General features: G+C 43.1%; 1 protein-coding gene across 3 annotated transcripts in view; it reads left to right on the forward strand.

Moving 5' to 3' along the window:
• Positions 1–17,196, forward strand: part of CEP44 (centrosomal protein 44) — a 302,123-nt gene that overhangs the window by 141,275 nt on the left and 143,652 nt on the right. The window lies entirely within an intron of this gene.

The following is a 17,196-nucleotide window of genomic DNA, read 5'->3' on the forward strand; positions in this document are numbered from 1 at the left end:
ATATGAGAGTCCCCTGAGGGGGATCTCACTCTTCTGTTGCCTGGGAGAATAACATGTTGGGTTCTGGGGAGGTGCTGGCCCTCTCCATTCCCCAGTAGGTCCAAGTTGGCCTGGCTAAGCCTACCAACTGGAACCTGGCTACCCTGATCCTGTACTTCTAAGTCCTCAACATCTGAGTCCTCATCCAAGTCATCATCATCCTCCTCTTCAGGGGGATCAACTGCAGGGGGGTTCCCTCCAGTTCCTGTATCTAGGGAAGCTGCTTTTGCCTTTTCTAAGTCATCCTGTTCTAGGATTTCTACCAGGATTAGGCAGGTGGGGCTTCTGCCCCTTTTTAACCCTCTTGCTTTGCACAAGGCAATCAAGTCTCTGCGGGTTAGTTTGTCATATCCAAAAGTTGCCTGGGTAGGGTCAACTGTCACAGGACTAGACCCTGAGGCCTTTCCTGTGTCAGACATGGTTACTAGTGAGGTGTAAGTGGTGCACTTACCTACACTAAGTGTTTTCCTACTGGACCTTGCTAGTGAGTTGTAGTCAGGGGTGTGCTACTCCCTTCAACCTACAACTACTAAGTTCAGTAGAACTTAATATGCTAAGCTTTTGATTTTATATGTACCTAGAGGTACTTGATGTGATCTTTCAATTTGATATAAAGATTGCAATGGTAAAACAACAGCAAGCTCAAATCCGCACCGCTGCTCACCAATGTGCGAAGTTGGCCTGGTAGGGGATGTTTCCAATTCTGGAACCACCTACTACCTGACCAAACAATCCCTTATGGTGTCTGGTTGTAAGTCAACCTTATTAGACAAGCTATCCTAGGGGTAGCATGGACTAAGCAGCCTAAAGGCTTAACTTAAGAGGTCGTGTTAAGCGAGCTGTTTTACCACATACAATCCTGTAATACCAAATGAAAGGACACCACACAAGTATATATTATAAAAATATGTGTTTATTACTAAAAACAATCCCCGGTATTCTTTATGAATAAAGGGGCACAAGCGTTAAATCAAAAGCACTGTTTAAACATACAAGTTGCACAATTATGGATGAGGGCGGGTGGCCACTCAAACCATATACTAAACAAGTGGTATAAGAGAGGCCACTCGAACAGTGGTTAGGCCTAGGGCCTAGGGAATCGCTGGGAGCAGTCAGGACAAGCAATGCTGAAGTCGGGAATGGCCCTCGGGATTCGGGAGATGTGCGGAAAGCGCACGCATGCACCAATGTTAACCAATGGTGCGTAAAAGTCATAGAGTTAAAGTTTAAGGACACTTCCGCTGAACCTAGAGGAACAAAACTTAACACACAGACCCTAGAGGTGTGCACCAGTGTGGGAACACCGGCGGAGCAAAGTTACCTCACCCACAGGAAGTGGGTGCACAGGGTCGAAGTGGCGTCGGGTTTTGACACGCAGGCTCTTGGTGCTTGGAGCTGAAAGGGCTGCAGGCGGGTTAAAGATGAAGTGTCCGGTGGAGTCCAAGGGTGGACTCAAGTTGTAGAGTACCTGAAATCAGAGGGGACAGAGTCTGGGTCACTCAGCAGTGACCAGGGTGGAACCAGGACGGAACCAGGCAATGTCGGGCGCAATCAGGTGGTCGTCGAGGAGCTTCTCTCCGCTGTCACGTGGGCTCTGGGGCATCTGCGACGTCCAGGAGCAGGTCACGATCTGTCCCACGCAGGCTCTCACCGTCGGTGCAGTCGGCTTCAAGTTTGGAGCAAACAAGCCTTGGTAAGAGCAATCCACGCGGGATCGGAAGATTGCTTCTCACTCGGACCAGGAAGGTCAGAGTCGGGGCTCCTTTTCAGGGGAGCTGGTGTGGATCTGGAGCAACCAGAATCACAAGTCTTCTTAGGTAGTTCGTCGGCACAGGGACCACAAGCCAGCTGGCAAGTGACCGGGCCAACGCGTTGAGCCAAATCGTGCCAAAGGGCCCCACGCAGCACTCGTCGAGTGTGGAGGGCTGAACTTCGGCTCAGGAGTAGCTCAGGGTGGGGGCTTCTCAAACCCCGGTGCACAGCTTCGAGGGTCACTCGTGGGCTGCACGGTCAGCGTCTCGTGGTCACTTCAAGATGGCGTGCCCCACGCTTCCGGTCGCCTCCACGGGTCTCAGCTTTGCAGGGACTGTGGATCGGGCTGTTAGAAGCTGGGCAGGCTTGATCTCGTCGATCTCAGTCGCTCGAGTTCCGGCGGGAACTGCAACTAAGTAGACGTCGAGGGCTGGATGGTGCCTGCTGCTGCAGGGTGGTCACTCCTTGACCACAAGGGAGATTCTTCGGGCTTCCACGTTGAGATGGAGGGCGAAGGGTCCAGAATATCGTTTCAAATGTTTCTTCCAGGAAATCTGATGTGCATTGGCACTGCTCCCACTCTTATTCCAATCTGGGGGGCGTGATTACCTGCTAGGTCCCCTCCTATGGGTGGGACCCAGGAAGTGGGTGGATACACCCCCTTCCTTTGATCCAGGCCGCCCTGGCACGAGGGCTGGAGTGCCCCAGAACCGGTTTGGCCGGATTATGCAAGGGGCAGCCTTGTGCGCCCCAGGCAGTGTCTGGTTTCTTTCAAACCTCCCTGCTACAATACACTATCTCCTGTCTGGAGGGCGGTGACACCCTCCTGTGACAGGAAACCCTTTGTCCAGGACCCATTTGGTCGAGTTTCGGTCGACTGCAGGGGTCCAGACATTTGTCTGTGGCAGAGGCATCCATTTTGTGGATCTTAAGGCCTTTGGAGAAATCAACCGTATTAAAGTGAAGTAACATGTCTTACCCCTCTAGAGGGGTGGAATGCCATCCCCGTCGCCAGAACTGGCGAGGGGATGGTATTCCAAAGCGTATGACACCTTACACGACATGTTTTGATAAAGCCAAACCAAAGTTGCTAAATAACCGCGAGGATTATAAGGCACTTAATAGTATATGGTATGGCATTATCCTGAAACAGCTTAGGGATTTGTTCCCGACGGCTGCAGACAGGCTCAGCTCATGCTAGAGCTCCATCTCACATAAAACCATGCACCCAGCCTCCAGGATTGGTGAGGCCTGACTATAGGAGTGGCTCACAGGTTTACATGTGTCCAGATATAGGTTTAGACATAGGTATACTATATCTAAGCAAGGGGTGTGTACACCACCTTACCCCAGCTGAGTGATCAGCCAGTTGTGTCAATTTAAGAACCAGCCAGGGGTGGCAAAAGATATGCTGCAGCCCCTGGTAGGCCTTAGTGGCCCCTATGCCCTGGGCACCTATAGTGCATTATACAGGGGCTGACAAGGAGTCCATTTCCAATTGTGGTATGTACCTAGGGTACATGGAATCCATTTTACAGAGAGAGCAGATGGCCTGGGGCCCTGATTAGCAGGGAACCAGGTCAACTAAGTCAAAAAAAACAGCTAAACACAGGCAAAAAATCTGGGGTAACCATAGTCAGGTAGCCACCTTCCTACAAAAACTCTTGAAGGCGAGAGGCTAATCTAGCTAATCTCGCTGAACATTTTGTGTCACCTCGTGGTAGCAACACTCTAATGGGAGGTTTATGATCTGATTTAAGTGTGAACTTGGAACCCCAAAGATAGGTCCTAAAATATTCACAAGCCCAAGCAGCTGCTAAGGTTTCCTGTTCTATTACAGAATATTTTTTTTCTGAACAGGTTAACGTTCTGGATGCAAATGCCACAGTCTTTTCTTGACCATTATGTCTTTGAGCCAAGACAGCACTGAGGCCTGTGGCGCTGGCATCAACGGTGGGTACAGATTGATGCCTAGTGTCAAATGCTTTTTTTTATGTTTTCAAAACATGTTTGTTGTACAGTGCCCCATGAAAAACTAACGCCTTTCTTTAAGAGAGATCTTAAATCAGCGGGTTTAGTCGAAAAATCCTTGACAAATTTAGAATAGTATTCTATTAATCCTAAAAAAGACCTCAATTTATCTTTATCTGAAGGAACGGGAGCTAAACGAATGGCATCTAAAAGATTCTGTTTAGGCTTCACCCCAAGATTTGAAATTTCATACCCTAGGTAATCTACTTTATCTACTAAAAATTTACAGTTGTCTCGTCTAAGAGTGAATCCTGACTCTCTAGTTTTGAACAAGGCCTCACGGAGTGTGTGGTTATGTTGGTCAATAGTGTCTCCAAATATTAAAATATCATCTTGGAAGAAGACCATATTTTTCATGCCCTTAAAGAGCACATTCATCATTCTTTGAAATATGCTCGCCGCAGAGCAGAGACCAAAAAGTATTCTGATACATTGATAAATGCCTTAGATAGTGATAAAGGCCGTAAGGGGTTTGGATTTTGCATGTAACTTAATTTGGTGGTACGCATTTTTCAGATCTAGTTTGGAAAATAATTTCTCAATGCCATTATCAATTCATTAATGTTAGGGAGTGGGAAGGTGTCGACTACCACATTTTGGTAAGTGATCTAAGCCAATGCAGAACCTAAATTTTCTATCCGATTTTTCGGTAATGACCACTGGAGAAACCCACATTGTGCTCTCAACTGGTTCAATTACACCAGAAGTAAGCATTTCTTGCAGCATTTCCTTGACCGCTTCCCTAGCTATCAAAGGTGTTCTACGTACTTTGTACTGTAGTGGAACAGCATTGGGTTTCAAGAATATCTTATGCACGTACCCTTTAAAACAACCCGACTCATCTCTAAAGACGTCTTTAGCTTCCTCCAATATTTTTTCTAACGACGGATTATCAACGACAAGTATCTGAGGGGGAGCCCTGGGATATGATGGAAAGATCAAACTGATGCATCCATCCAATGGTAGGTGGGCCATCAGTGGCAACATACACTTTTCCTTCAACCGATCTACCACTGAATTCAATGAAAGATTTCATATAACCAATAAGGTCTATCGTTTCACCCCGATACCCTCCTGGATTGATGTCTTTAGGTTGTAATACAATATTGGGCAACAACTTGTCATAAATATATTTTGGTATAATGGTGTACATAGACCCACAATCAACCATTAATTGTACTACTTCGACATTCATTTTAAATTCAGCCTTAGGTCTGTTTCTCCTACCAATATGATCATTAGGATCATCAACACTCAAAATCATATCAGCCTGTAAAGGAATATCATTAGTGGTACAGGGTAAACCTGCATTTTGAGATCGAGTATCAGTATTATCATCTATCAAAGCTACTCTTTGAACGATTTCCTACTCCTAATTCAAAAGTGACCTTTGCGTCCGCATTTCAACAATTTTTGTCAATCGCAGCACATTTACGGTAATCCGCATTATGGTATGAGCTTCCACATCTATAGCATGACCTGAATTGTTGTCTGCCTCTTTGGAAGAACATTAGGTAAAGTTGCTATTGGTAGATATTTAAAAATGTGTTGTCCTTCTTTGCCAATATTATTCAACAACAATGCTTTCTTTCTAGCAGCACTAAATTTCGAACCATCCATGGCATCAATGTAATATTCGAACATGGGTAGCCAATTTTCCCATCATTCTATTGAAAGAGGACCAGGAGGAGCCAGGAAAATTGGGGGTGTTGCTATTGAGCTTTGATTCTCCATTGTGAGTTGAATAACAGTAAAAAATGAGAAGCTGTTTGATGAAAAGTATAATGCTGACTTAATGTCTATGTAAAAATATAATGCTATAAGCACTAAAATGATCACGTTGAAAGATAAATAGATTTTTAAACACCTTTGAATATTCTGTATAGATATTTTTTTTTGAAGAAATGCCAATCGAACAACTCACCGGAGTACTATTGTGATCTCGACCAATTGAAATGGGCATCGGACGTCGTATCTGCATGCTTTCAGTTGTTAGTTGAGCTTGTTACACCAACGTGATGAACGTGATGCTAGCACTGTTTTCTGTAGGCGATCGAGCATACACAGATTGTGCCGTGCTGTGAGCCCGAGACCGCACATGCGAACAGGCCGCCCGAGCATACGTTTTAAAAATAACGGCTCCTCCACTGCCCCCAAGCGAATGAAATAATGGATGAAAATCACTCACAAGGAACTGCAGACGTCTGTCCAAGGCTCCGGTTTCAGCTCTCGACTTTCAGCTCCAAGTCATAGGCAAATAAAGATATTTTTACTGCGCACACGTGAATTCCACCACCTCCACTCAGGGTTGCTGGCCAAAATGTTGCAAGATAAATTGTAAGCAGATTAGTAGTAGATGAATAAGTTATTTATGTAGATAATAATATTCCGAGAAGAGAATATGTGGCTCTTCCCTGGCCTGTTAATCCTCAACTGCCAGGGTCTAGAACGATGAGCAACTGCCTGGAATGTGGAACGCACTAGGCACAGTGCTCCACACTCCATAATGACCATAGAAAACATCAGAAGATTATAACATTGAACTTTGTGGGTCTTCTCTTGGACAGATCAGAGAGTTGCAGGCCATGATTGTAGAAGAACGTTTCATCCTGGTTCATAAAGATAGGGTAATCCTTAGAACGAACATAAAATTCCTACCAAAGGTGGTTTCCTGGTTTCATGTTAACTAAAGTATTGTGTTGCCACATCCAGATTCTGTAATGAAAAGGGCATTGCGTACATTAGCTGTTAAAAGTGACACTCATATAATACATTGATAGAACCCAACCCACCTGTAAAACCAATGAACTGTTTGTAGCTTTTTCCAATCGGACATGGGAAATGTATCAAATGTGCTAAGTCAAGGCCAAGCATATACTGTTTGTGACACCTTAAGCACATCCCACACTTAGGAAAGTAACCACTATAGATTTCTTCTGGAAATCTCCTATTAGGAGACCTCTGCAAATCTGCTACATTATCAGCACCACACGTTCACAAACCATTATTGTGTAGACATCAAAGCCTGCCAAACTATAGTTAGCTTAGCTATGTGAAGAACCTTGTTTGGACTCTCTGCTTCATCTGATCCTTAGTCACCACTTTGGGGAGGAACTGCTTTACAGTCTATTCAGACAGTGTTTGTCTACTTCCTTACATACAAGGAATGTCAAATTGTATTTATTCTGTAACTATCTGTTCATGGCGTGTAGTGCTGTAGATTAACATGCTCCCTCTTTCCTCCCAGAAGCCAGAAGTGATTGCTGATGTTTTTAACACCTTTCTATTAAACAAAACACAGTACTTAATATGTCATCAACACAACACTCCACTTACCCCTCCCACTCTCTGAGCAGAAAACAATCTGAGGTGAAATTTGTATCCTGCATTATGGACTACTGGTGTGTAGCGTGACACATATACTGAATACATCGCGCTGGGTTTCGCGCGATGTATATCCATTGTCAATCTCGTGCTGATGCGCGTTCCTTGTATGTTATTGTTCAAATGTGTGTTACTCGAGCATGGTGGGTTCGTTCCACGGGAGGCCGGTGTCACAGTTGGCTTTCCTGTGGATCGGACGCTTCATGATCGGGTGGAGCTATTCTTTCAAATAAACTACAATTCAACTTGATAAAGGATTCCTTCATTATTTATTTCCAACGCTACATTTGGCGACGATTGGGGAAACCACTCCACCCGCACCCACGCAGAAGATTATCCCATTTTAACATCCTCCCGATTTCGAGTCGGTCATACCTCCGGTTGATCCTTCAGTTGGTCCGAGTGGGAAATCCCGGTAGGACTGTTTCTGTTCTTCGGCACTTGGAGGAGGTATGTGTTGAAATTGTTATTCTGTCGTGAAGCGTGATTGGGAAGCCTGGTAGCCGTTCATTGGCTTTCAGTTTTAAAAAAAGGCGTGTCCGGAGATATCCTTAACTATGACTGGCTGTTTATCCTGATTCATGATATCTCTTTCACCATTGGCTCATGACATTTGCCCGTGACGTCAGAGCGTTACCTTTCATTCAAGCCGAGTGAAATTGATTAAAGTTTACATTTTACCAGCGTATTGTTACAGCGATACGCACGCTTTATTCTACCTGAATTTAATTGCCTGTGAGAGTTTCAATTTTCATTTCAAAGTTAACCTCACCACATTTAATATTGATTTTTCGATCGACAATCTTTCAAATCGTATCTCCCTAGCGATACGAACGCTCTTTGGTATCCTAGCAACATATTTCATTTGGCATTGCTCATCACAGCGACACGCACGCTACTCTACTTTTCTACAACATCTTTATTCAACGCGTGTCGTCTCTGTGATACACACACTTACACGAGATCCACTTAAATTATATTAAGAATGAACTCAAGTTATTGATGTTTAAATACCATTTTAATGCCTTTGTTTTAAATTGATTTTAGCTTATCCAAGTTAATAATTTAACATATTCATTGTGGTGTTTATCGAATTTACAGTGTATTATTAACCATTAATTTTTCACTGGTATATACTGAGAGTATTTCACAAAATTCATTATTTATTTTTTTATTTTGATTTTATGAGATTAGGAATTTTTGTCATGCTCTATGGCAAATAACCAGTGGCAACAGGTTACTCAACCACCTCCTTTTCTCAGTAAGCCAGGTACACCTGAAATCATTTGGCCCGAGTGGATTGGCCTTTTTGAGAACCATCTTGTTGCTATTGATGCCGTGGCATACACTCCTGAATGTAAATTTGCTATTCTTTTTGGGTTCCTTGGTCAAGCTGCCCAAAGAATATTCAACAGTGTTGCTCCTATTCCACCTCCTACTGCTCAATCTGGTGATGCTCAGTGGAACGTTTACCTTGAAGCTATAGCTCGTTTGAAGAAACAATTCTCCAAAGAGCCGAACATTATGTTAGAACGTCATAATTTCTATGCAAGGAAACAAAAGGAGGAAGAGAAAGTTGAAGAGTATATTTCTGCTCTTAGTGTTGTCCATTACATGTGACTTTGGTCCATCTTCCGATAATTATGTCAGAGACCAATTTGTTTTTAACTGTGCATCACGCAAAATTAAGCAAAGAATTTTGGGATGTAAAAATTCATCTTTGAACGAAGTGATTGATCTCGCCTTAAGTATTGAACGCTCTATATTGTCAAGTAAAGTAATGATGGAACCTGCAAAATGTGGAGTCAATGTGGTTGATCCTACAGATTGTGATCAAGATAAGACCATATGTGCAATTAACTCAAAAGCCAAACCATCATCTACTTCTAGACTGCCTCAAAAGAAACAATCCATAATCTGTTATAGATGCGGCTCGAAAAACCATATAGGCAATGCTCCAAATTGTCCAGCACTCAGAAGACGTTGTACAATTTGTAAAAAAGTGGGGCATTTTCAAGGGGTGTGCAGAAACGCTAGAAAACCTCCAAGTGTAAATTTTATTGAACATGATGTTGATGAATGTGTTAACTCTTGTAACAATATTGTAGTGACTTTAGATTGCAATGGGGGAGTCGACTCTATAAAAGGTCCTTTGTGTTCAGCAATAATCGATAAATATTCCTTTACAGGTGATGGCCGATTCAGGATCCCCATTCACAATTTTAAGAGAGTCAACTTTTTATGATTTGTGGAAAAGAAAAGTTGATTTGTTGGAATCTGATGTTAACCCTAATGCATTCGGTGAAAAAGATATTAATATGATTGGTTATTTTCCCGGTTTAGTTCAATGCCTTGGTAGGGAAACAATGACTAAGATTTACGTGGCTGAGATGGGAAAGAATATTGTGGGATGGAAAGATCTCACACGTCTGGGCCTGTATCTTGTTCCTGGGGATGACAACCCCATTAAGGTTGGTGATCTACCCAAGTCTAAGATTGGGGATCTCCCTGTGTCTAGCATTGATTGTTCTAACTCTACACCTGATTCTGGATGTATTCAAGAAATTCTTTCTGATTTCAAACCAGTTTTTAGCGATGTGGTCGGGAGTGTAAAAGGTTTCAAACACAAAATCTGGTTGATTCCCGGAGCTCAACCGGTTACCCATAAGGTCCGGTCAGTTCCTTTGAGTATGAGGAGCGAATTAAAAAAGACATTAAAAGATTTGTGTGGTCAGGGTATCATAGAATCTGTAGATTCCTCGCAATGGGTGGCTCCTATTGTAGTCGCGTGCAAGAAGTCCGGAGAGATTAGACTTTGTGCGGACTTGCACTCTCTAAATAAGAACATTATCGTAGACTGTCACCCTCTCCCTAAAATACACGAGCTACTTGCAAATATTGGCGACGCTAAATGGTTTTCGCTGTTTGATTTGAAATCAGCGTACCATCAAGTTTCATTGTCAAAAGAGTCCCAAGAATTAACATCTTTTATTACTCCTTTCGGAGCTTTTACATTTTTACGACTTCCTTTCGGCTTAGCCTCGGCCGGAAGCGTTTTCCAGAAGCTCATGGATTCTCTGTTCCAAGATGTAATAGGAGTACAGGCATATTTAGATGATATTCTAATTTTTGCAAAGTCATTGGATGAACACAATACAATGCTTAGACGTGTCCTTTCAATTTTAATGTAAAAAAACATGACTGTCAGTAGTGACAAGTGTAAATTTGCAGTCCACGAAATTGAATATTTAGGGCACACAGTTTCACATCAAGGTATCACACCAAAATTCTCTGTCATTAGAGCTATCGAGGATGCTAAACACCCCACAGATAAGGATGCTTTACGGTCTTTCCTTGGTTTGGCAGAATATTACGCCAGGTTCGTTCCTTCCTACTCTCAGTTAGTTGAACCTTTACGTTCACTATTAAGGAAAGGTACCAGTTTTGTATGGTCCACTGAACTGGACAAAACTTTCTGTGAGGTTAAGAAAATGATTGTTTCAGCAAAAGCCATCCATGCTTTTAGAGAGGATGCCACTTCTATTATCACAGTGGACGCTAGCATGTCCGGCCTTGGTGCAGTACTCACCCAGAAAATTGGAGGTCGTGAACCGACTGTCGCATTTGCCTCTAGGTCTCTGAAGTCGTTCGAACAAAAATATAGTACAATCGAGAGAGAGGCATTGGCATGTGCCTGGGCAGTGCATAAGTTCAGGATGTATATTTGGGGGAGAAATTCAAATTGGTCACTGATCACAAGCCGTTAATTTATATTTTTAACAAGACAAATTCGGCTTGTATGTCCGCAAGACTTATGAGACTAGTCTCCAAATTACAAGAGTTCCATTTTGTGGTGAGACATACCCAAGGGGGTAAGAATTTTCGGGCAGACTGTTTATCCAGGTTATCTATGACAAAGGATGATGAGGAAGACGTTTTGGTTGAGGATGTTGAATGTGTTACTCTGGTGGATGCAGTGAGCGAAATGAGTCCTATTATTTCCGAGGAGGAGTGGAAGTCCGCTTCCATGAATGATGTCACTTTACAAAAAGTTATTGATTACTCTACGCATTGTTGGCCTGAGCCCAGAGGTTTAGATGGGGATTTACGCAGGTTTGCACAAATTGCTGAGGAACTTTCCGTTGAGAATGGAATTGTTCGTAGAGGCGACAAATTCGTCCCTCCTTTCAAGATGCAATCTTCAATTATCAATAAGGCACATCAGGGTCATTTAGGAGTTACCAAGACTGTTATGCGAATCAAGCAACATTACTGGTGGCCAGCAATAGATAATCAAGTCAGAAATCTAATTGACTCTTGCCATGAATGTCTAATGTCAGACAAGCGTTGGCGTACTTTAAAGGTTCCCTTACACCCGACTGAATTCCCTGATTCCGCTTGGGAGAAGGTTGGCTTTGATTTTCCTGGCCCATATTCCATTTTGAATCAGGATAATAAATATGTCATCCTGTTAATCGATTATTTTTCAAAATGGATGTATTTCGAGTTTGTGAAATCTCCCGATTCTGATTCCACTATTTCATTTTTAAAAAGGATTTTTGATTTGGAAGGTGCCCCGAAAGTAATTGTCACAGATAACGGGACACATTTCATTTCCGAGAAAATGTGTAAATTTCTGAGTGAATTTGACATAAAGCAATTGAAAGTTGCTTTGTACTCACCTTCGTCCAATGGTCTGGTGGAGAGGGGGAACAAAGTAATTAAGGAAGGTGTACAAACGGCTGTGTCATGTAATCTCAATGTTGAGAGTTTCATCAAGCAACAAGTGTGGCATTATAACACCTCCCCTCATTGTATTACGGTGTGTCACCTTTTACTTTGTTGAGGGGCAGAGATAGTCGTTCTTTACTATTGCCCTCTTGGATACAACAAAAATCTGGCAATCCCAAGGTTGATCTAGACACTATCCGGAGGAATGTTGTGGGCAAACAAACACGGATGAAAACACATTTTGATAAAAATATGAATTCCCCTGTGACAGATGTTCTTGTGGGAGATTGGGTTTTGATTAAGAAACCTGAGAATGTCAGAAAAGGTCAATCTAAATTTTTTGAACCAGTTCAAGTGTTGAAAGTCAGTAAAGGTGCTGCATTTGTTGGCAGGAAAGGTTGGTGGAACAAACGCCAACTCGTAAAGGTATCTCACCATCAGGTTGAAATCATAAGCAAAAGACGTCAGTGTGACTATACTAATGGTTTGTATTGGAGTTTTTGGTTGAATGAATCAAATGGTAAGGTTTGTACATCTCGTTCTGAACCACTTCCTGTTTGCACAAGTGCCCAACACTGCACAAATGTTTCTAATGAATGTTCAAATGTTACACATAATCAAACTCATTAATCTTTCGGTAGGTCTATTAGAGCACCAAAAAAGTTCGATGAGTTTGTTAGGTTTTAGATTTGATGCAATGTATTCAATTATATTTTATGTCATTTTATTGCTTGTTTGTTGTAAGGGGGAAGGTGGTGGAGTGTGACACATATACCGAATACATCGTGCGGGGTTTCGCACGATGTATATCCATTGTCAATCTCGTGCTGATGCGCGTTCCTTGTATGTTATTGTTTAAATGTGTGTTTACTCGAGCATGGTGGGTTCGTTCCACGGGAGGCCGGTGTCGCAGTTGGCTTTCCTGTGGATTGGATGCTTCATGATCGGGTGGAGCTATTCTTTCAAATAAACTACAATTCAACTTGATAAAGGATTCCTTCATCATTTATTACCGACGCTACATGGTGATGTCACAACAGGTCTTGTGACTCGAAAACTACTGAAGAAAAAAAAACTTGCAAATGTCTGGGTCCAGAAGCAATCCATAACATGTGAATTTACTGCACTTCATACTACAAACAAATGGTTAAAGGGTAAGTAACATTTTCCTTTAGTCACCTCTGCTCCTCTCGCCACAATATCAATGTTGGTAACCTTTATGTGGTATGCTTTTCTTTACATTCCACTGCCTGCACTGTTCGTGTTATGTTTTGATTTAAAATGCTTCTCGTTCTATGTATCCTTTGTGACCCTGACTGCGAGTTCGCAGGCAGTTCTAGATTCTATGGTTAGGCAGGTGCCTGCCTGACATGGACTGAATGGGAGCTCTCCGTCTTCAACATCTGGAATAAAATCTCTTATTGAAACCAACCTACCTTCGTTTGTATGCCTCTATCCCACTTCTTACATTTTGGCACCAGGAGTGGGGTACAGATTTCCTGGCCCACCGACCGCCTCTCCAACTTCTTCTTTCTTGCTGCGGCCAGGGCCTCTACTTCAAACGATGTCCTTTTGCTATTCACTACATTGCCATTTCTGCTGGAGCCTTTTGTGCCTTCATTGGGTCTTCTGCCGCTGCCTGTTGGGGCCTGGGTGAGTTTTTATATCGTTTTGAGCTGCGCATGAGAACTCTGTGTTGCTCGCATCTGGAATTAATTTCAAGCCTTGCTCTCGAGCTGCCTAGTTGCTTGGCCTTCGCATCCCAGTGGGACGTCGTCCTGTGACGGAGCTTCATGAGAGTGCAATCTGCTGCGTCTCGATCATCATACCTGACGTCAGGCAGTCACGTCAGCGTGCGGCCATCTTTATTCAGGTCAGCTGATTTACCAGCGTCTCCTTGCAGCCGACAACGCCTTCTTTCAGAAAGATCTTTGATTTGAGATCTTGTTTCCTGCCGAGCAAATTTTCTGTCAGCAACAAAGACTGTGACTACTTCTCTGAGATTAGGTTCTATGCTGCTTTGGGAGGCAACTTTTCTCTGATGATACACTGATCTCCCCATTCACTCTTGCTTTTAACAAAATGTTAGGAGTGCAATTGCCGCTTTTATCCTCCTTATACTGTCTTCTACTGTGTTGCTCTTCCATTCACATGCAAAAAGAACAACTGATTGACAGATTGCACAACAATGTCATACATTCACCCCAGTACAGAGATTTAGGCCTAAGTCCATTGTTTTTTTTGCTCACTATGCCATTCCAGTTTGGACGCAGCCATATGCAAATCAGTCTTGACTCTGCGCCCAATGTTAACATTCCAGCCCAAACTGCCAGGCCAGGTCCTCCCTGGACTGGAAACAAGCATCCTAGGACCTGTTTCAGGGTTCCACCCCTCTTCAGCCAGGATAGCTTGATTCCAGTGGCATGGAGAGCACAGGACTCACGCCTGAGCATACCCGTCCCACTCGGGGTGACAAATGCAAAAAGAACTATTAATGGACAGAATGCAGAACAATGTCATACATTTCCCCCAGTACAGAGATCCGGGCCTAAATCCATTGTTTTTTTACTCACCATTCCAGTTTGGACCCAGCCATATTTATGCAAATCAGTCTTGACCCTGCGCCCAATGGGAACAGTCCAGCCCGAACTGCCAGGCCAGGTCCTCCCTGGACTGGAAACAAGCATCCTAGGACCGGTTTCGGGGTTTCACCCCTCTTCAGCCAGGATAGCTTGATTCCAGTGGCATGGTGAGCAAGGGCGTACGTCTGAGCATACCCGTCCCACTCGGGGTGACAAATGCAAAAAGAACTATTGATGGACAGAATGCAGAACAATATCATACATTCACCCAAGTACAGAGATCTGGGCCTAATTCCATCGCTTCTTTGCTCACCATGCGTCCATCATCCCCTTTGGTTTTGCTTTGTTCGCCCTAAGTTGGCAGGGTATGCCCAGACGTGGGTCCCTTGCTCACTTTGCCACTGGATTCAAGATAGCCTAGCTGATGAGGGCTGTGAGCCCGAAACCGGTTCCGGGATGCTCTTTTCCGGTCAAGGGAAGGTATGGCTTGGCAGTTCAAGCTGGACTGTTCACCATGAGGCACATGGTCAGACTAATTTGCATATAGCCATGTCTGAACTGGGGTGGCGGAGTGAGCTAAAGAATGATGATGGATTAAACCCAGATCAGTTTACTAGGGTTGAGTTCTTGCAATGTTCAACACTCCGTCCATCATCCCCTTTGGTTTTGCAAAAATGTCAAACTTTTTAGCAGGTAATGGTTTAGCATCTGCAAGTTTGGTTCATTTGGTGTCCAAACTTCAAGCGCATCATATGGTTATCAAATATATCCAAGGGAGCAAAAATGTCCGAGTGTACTGTCAATCTCGTCTTCCTGTGGCTTCCACTAGTGACTTACTTTCCTGTTCAGACAAAGAGTGTGTAGAGGGACTTGTTGATGCTGTTTTTCCATGCCATAGATCCATCTCCCAACAAGAGTGAGATGAAGCTATGAAGGAAGACGTGAACTTGAGTAAGGTTGAGAGCTATACAAAATATAGGTGGCCATCTGAATAAACTCTTTCTACTGAAATGAGGTGTTACAATCAAGTTTCTGAAAACTATCTTTTGAGATCGGGATTTGTACTAGGAAGGGTCTTTTTGGTCCTCCCACTAAACTCCAACCCAATATTATAAGCATTGCTTACAAGGGAGACTTGGGGATTTCTGCACTTCCAAGAAGTTGAGTCAAGTCTATTCGTCGCCGGGTATGGATTCTCGAACAGTCAATGTGGTATTCGTGTCCCAAATGTGTAGTTTCCGACAAACATTGGAAGATGCTCAAGAAACCATCACATCCTGTTCCTTTTCCTGACAGGCTTTGGGGAAAAAATCGTATTAGACTTTTCTGGGCCGTTTATCTTGCTACCTGCTCACATGAAATATTTATTAGTAGCCATTGACTACTTATCGAAATGGATTTACTATTCTTTTGGCGAAACGGCGAACACCTTTTCTGTGATTTGTTTCCTTGAAAACATTTTTTAAGTGGAGTGTCCTCCATGATCTATCGTCACAGATAATGGTTTGCATTTCGTTTCGAGGCAGATGGAGGCCTTTTTGAAGAAATTTGATGTCAAACATTTGCAAGTTGCTCTTTAAATTTCAACTTCCAGTGGATTGGTTAAAAGGGCAACTTGATTTCTCAAAGAAGGCATCCAAACTGCTTTGGCTACCAGCCTCTGTGTGGCAGATTTCCTGCAAGATAAAGTCTGGGCTTATATTACTTCTCCCCATTCTACCACTGAAGTTACACCATTCAAGGGTCTCAGAGGGAGGTAGTCCAATTCTAGTCTCATGCCTGGTTGGTTTCTTACGTTTTCTGCCGGTCAGAACTTGGCCAAGAGTAGAAATATGGAGATCAATGCCCAACAGGTGAGAAACAGAGTGGCCACCAAACAGTTGGCTAAAAAACTATTACACGATAGTAGGCGCAAGGTAAGGGACACCCGCTTTGTCATCAATGATTGGGTGCTTATTAAAAAATGTATAAAGTCAGCAAAGGGGAGTCTTAAGTTTTCACTTCCTGTACGTGTCATAAGGGTATGCACACCTTCTGTTCTGCTTGAAAGGAAAGGATGGTGGAACAAGGATAATGTGATTTGCTTAAATAAACAGCAACTTGATATTACTCCAGTATTGGAACTTTCATAGATTCCCGTGCTTGTATCATCCCCGTCATCGGAAAGGGAGTCCCCAGTATACATAAAAAAGCATTAAAAACCATCACTAAAACAGAACCCAGGCCTAGGCCCGTTCCTGTTTTGCATCCTATCCACCTCTTTTTGTAAAAGAGACCAAAAAAATGGACAACCAATCAGATTGGACTCACCCCATAGAACCCTCCTGAGAGAAGCTCAGAACCTCAGATCTTTCTACCGCACATTGTGCTAGGGAGTCTCCACTGAGATCTGCTCAGTTTTATTCCTAGATCTTGGTTCTACAACTTTTTCTACAGTTTGTTCTTCAATGCCTTCAGGATGTTAGATAAAGAGAAGAAGGCCCTCTTTAAAGCTTGTGCTACCTGTTCTAAGAAGAGGATGTATATTGAAGATGTGATAAGTTACAACGGGGTAACCCAGTATCCCTCAGAACCTGGACAGTATTAGACAATATAAACAATGGTTCTGTCGGGTTTGGACTGATTGCTTCAAAGTTTTTAACAATTTGCTCAGTAATTCATTAATCCTCAATTGAGT

This window comes from Lissotriton helveticus, chromosome 2_1, assembly GCF_964261635.1.
Source record: "Lissotriton helveticus chromosome 2_1, aLisHel1.1, whole genome shotgun sequence".
In the NCBI taxonomy this organism is placed as follows: Eukaryota; Metazoa; Chordata; class Amphibia; order Caudata; family Salamandridae; genus Lissotriton; species Lissotriton helveticus.